The 4,336-nt window shown below is 41.3% G+C and overlaps 1 long non-coding RNA gene across 1 annotated transcript; it reads right to left on the bottom strand.

The window, feature by feature from the left end:
• Positions 1-687: 687 nt before the first annotated feature.
• LOC310706774 lies at positions 688-3,892 on the bottom strand. The gene is made up of 2 exons (XR_014526169.1): positions 3,838-3,892; positions 688-1,613 (listed from the first exon to the last, which is right to left on the bottom strand). It is a non-coding gene; the product is annotated as an uncharacterized lncRNA (long non-coding RNA).
• Between the last annotated feature and the right edge of the window lie 444 nt (positions 3,893-4,336).

Raw genomic sequence — 4,336 nt, 5'->3', positions numbered from 1 at the left:
TGGGACCTACAATGAATCCTCAAGAATAGGGTTGTCCCTTTAGGCTCCCAGCTTTGTCCTAGAACACATAACTCCCTTCCTAATACTGAACCATTGAAGGGCCTTTATAACCCACGTTACCTCTATATCCTCTTCTATGCAGAAGTATAATGCAGATTTGTATTAGTTAGTTACCTTCTTGCATCCATATCTCCCACATAAGTAAAAACAAATGAGCCAAACAGAGGTGGTAAGAGTCACAGGAAAAACTTTAGGTTTTGAAATTCAGAAAGAAAGTTACCCTGTTGTTTTCTAAAGTTCAGTCTTGAGAAAAAGAGGGGGAAAGGTGGTAGATAAAAGGGGTCGACAGCAAAAGTTAAAAATTAAAAAAAGAGTGCAGGTTATTGGCTGCTGGTCACATCATCATCTTAGCGCCTAACATCTACATGGTGCCCTTTAGATATTGTCAGATTATAGTTCCTATTATTTCTGACCAGTGGGGCTGCTTGGAGCTGGAGCCCTGACAATAGAAGGAGGGCAGCTCCTTGACGACCCTCGAGCTATTGGTACACAGTAGAAATCAGCAAATATGCCCTTTCCCTAGGTCAAGTTGAAAAGTGATAGTAAGGTAATGCTCCCCTAAAGTATGTATTTAATACCAAATGTAATTGAACTGAAAGTGCAAATACATGTTTCCACAGCAAGAAATTGTCAGAGTCAGCAATGTAAAGGGAGTGTATTACAGAGAGCCACTTCCATCTAATTGTATCATTCTGTTTTAGTCGTGAATGCTTGCGCTAGAAATAGTCTGAGAAATATTTCCATCATCTCTTTTGGCAAATGTCACATGTTTGGTGCGCCCCATCCTTTTAGCTCATCATCTGACTAGCATCCCCTGGAACAGATCTGCTGGTCTTTGCTTTGTGATTAGTCATGTGTAAACACTGAGATTTTCATGGGCATCCATGTCTTTGCTCTGGGGTGAAGCATTTTGCCATTTCTGTGCTATTCTTTGCAATGGCTGCGAAGCATCACCTCCTGAATTTCCATACATTTGTAGTTGTCACAGGCAATTTTCACTGTCTTCATGGTTTTTCCGCCGTGCGAATATCTCGGCTTCTTTTTTTTGCAAACACAGACATACCGTTAAGCAAGTTAAAAAATGTTTCGTTGTAGTGCTTGAGACTCAAAATGTGATGGCAGGAAAAGTGCTATGAAAACACCGACATGCCATTGATATTATGCATACATCATGAAAATAATCTCTCTATAATAGCCGGTTCCCAACGTTCTCCTGTCGTCATGCTCTCTCCTCAACATTCTGTTGTATTCCATCATCATAGACTGCCATGACAACGGTGCAGTTCCACTGGGAGCTTACTGCTTGATGTACTCTTACTACGACTACCACACTGTTCACACTTGACCAGTATTACGGTAAATAAATTACTGCTGAAAGCTCAGGAGCAGTTTACAGCTTTTCAGGAAGCTCCGAGTTAAACTTGTGCACAGGTGGCCTCTCAAAGTTCATCGTGGGCAGAGAAATTGGGGGGAGATCATTCCACTGGAGAAGTAGATATGCTTGCTCTGATGTCACGACCTCTTCAGCGCTACATTGAAATTCCATCCTGCAACTGTATTTATGTTATGCTCTTTACCCCAAGGTAATGCAATGCATGACAATGCAACATTTTAAAACAAATAACCACCACAAGAACAGAGTGGATCCTAAAAATATACATCTTTAGTGCCAACAGGCAGGGTAAAGAGGTTCAGACAACACTGTATAGTGAAGGTGTCGGATGCATCTCTATGGGGAGGGAACTCCCCAACTTAGGGGCTGTCACAGTCAATACCCTCTCCCAGGGAGCTATTCTGCCACAGAGGGTGGTAGAGCTAACAAAAGGCTCCCTTCTGCTGATCTAAATGCCCAAGAGGGTCAGCAGGGAAGGAGGCGATCTATCAGATATTTGAGGCCTCGGTCATTTAAGGCCAAAAAAAGGCAAGCTCTATATTTTTACTGCCAATAATTTATCACATGAACAAGTGGTTTCTGCAACTTTATTGATAAAGCTCAATCCCTAAGATTAGTTTTTTGCCATATTGATCTGGTTATGAGCTTCTTCTTCTTTTTTTAAAAAATATTTTAAAAATCTTCCTCTTTCCATTTTTTCTCCATTTTATTTTATAGCCTTTGCACTTATTTGAGGTGTTTGTAAATTAACCCATCTCTTTTTTCTATCTCCATTTGAGAGGCCTGGCATATACGCTCGCCATGTTGCCCTTTATGTGGTAGAAGACTGAGCACCTTCCACACACAGATTGTCATGTGTGTGAGAAAGGCATTCTGTGTTAATTCTGCATTGCACAGACATAGAATAAACACAATCTCCTTAACGCGGGATTAAGTACATTGTAGAAATGGATATGAGTATCTTCTCCATACAAAGAATGGCATCCACCTGTATGAACAAGGAGTTTGGATTTGATATCCCGCTTTATCACTACCCGAAGGAGTCTCAAAGTGGCTAACATTCTCCTTTCCCTTCCTCCCCCACAACAAACACTCTGTGAGGTGAGTGGGGCTGAGAGACTTCAAAGAAGTGTGACTGGCCCAAGGTCACCCAGCAGCTGCATGTGGAGGAGCAGAGACGCGAACCCGGTTCCCCAGATTACGAGCCTATCACTCTTAACCACTACACCTACTGATCCAACTACTAATCCAAACAAATTACCTTTTAACATTGCCACTTGCACACAAAGTTAGGGGAAGTGGGAAAATGCTGAGTTTTTATAAAGGTCTTTCTTCCATTGAGGCTGATATGGGGGTAAATGTTTGTGAGTTTAGCATAAAGCTGAGGATTTTGTACAGTGACTAATGTAAGAGAACAAATGGGAGATCACATAAAAAAAGGGGGAAAGAAAAGCTCAGAAACATATCTAATGACATCAAGTTATGCAAAATGAGTGTGCTAGATGAACGAACCATTTGTAACAGCACATGGAACCAACTCTCCCCTTCATAGTCATTACTTTTCTCAATGTTGTTACTGTCAGGAGTTCAGCTTACACTTGAGTAGGACCTTGGCAGAGAAACATGCCCGACTGGCATGTTCCCTCCCTCCTGGTCGATCATCCGGGAGCTTCATAAGCTTTCTTCAGCCTGAACATCACAGTGACCAATGCCAACCGACACCGGCACACTTAGGGATCTGCAGAGTCTTCGCAGCATGCATGACAGAACCCCAGCAACTCAGCATTTTGGCTAATCTACTTTATTTACAAATAAACACACACGGAGCACTGCAACATGGCTCCCTCTCTCTCTAGCATCAGACAGCCAAGAGAAAAAGAACAAAGAACAATAGTCCCACTTCACGGAACACAGTAACACAAACATCCTGTCTTCATTACTTCCCACTCTGTGGAGTCAAAACATATACCGTCATGTGATAGACAAAAATCCTATGACTGCAACCATGGAGCAGGAATTCTAACAGTTACCATGATGCGACATAAAGAACTTTTTGGAGCAGTAGAACACATGCATTGTATGCAGAAGTTCCCAGGTTCAATTCACGCAGCCTCTGATGTGAAGGAACTCTGCCCTCTGAGAACCTGGGTAGCCACTGCTAGAGTAAAAAATACTGAGCTATGTGGACAAATAATCTGATGTGTATAAAACGGCATTCTGAGATGATCCTTTGGATGAACTCAATTACACCAATATTACTGATAGTGACTTTATAGAGATCACCCTGCGAATCTGTCACTAGAGCTTGGACTACGATGGAAAGACTGCACTTTCCAAAGCAATATGAAAATAAAACACAGCCAACCTTCAATATTTGCACTTACCCAGTTTTGTCATGAGGTTCTCCAACCAACCAGTGTTCACAAAAATGCATATCCTGGGGGGAAATGTGGATTAAAAATGAATGTATTGGTGAAAATATCTAAAACACACACACAAATATGCATTATATTAAGTTAAATTGCTTGCAGAGATGTGTATATTAGGATAAAATGCATTATTGGGAGAAAGTTACACTAAAGGGCTAGTGAATTTTCACAAGGATTTTTTTATGCAAATTGCTGCAAAAATGCAGAGATTTGAATTTAAGAATGAAAAAATGATAAGCTGACAGAACCGAAATTGGGAAATCCTGTCATCCCTAGGCTTCAAATTACTCCCCTCTACAACGCAAAACATGTCAAATGGGAATCGAATCCTCCATACAGGTAGCCAGTTTGTGTGGCCTTTTCTTAAGGGGAAAGATTCAAATGAATTGGTTATCTGTACAGTCAGACATCCATGTGGAACATCTGTGTCACGTGGCATTATCTGTGTGGTGGA

The sequence above is a fragment of the Podarcis liolepis genome (genome assembly GCF_965112155.1).
Source record: "Podarcis liolepis genome assembly, chromosome: 5".
NCBI classification, from domain to species: domain Eukaryota; kingdom Metazoa; phylum Chordata; class Lepidosauria; order Squamata; family Lacertidae; genus Podarcis; species Podarcis liolepis.
Note: the sequence above shows the minus strand (reverse complement) of the source record. Positions and strands in the feature narration are given on the sequence as shown.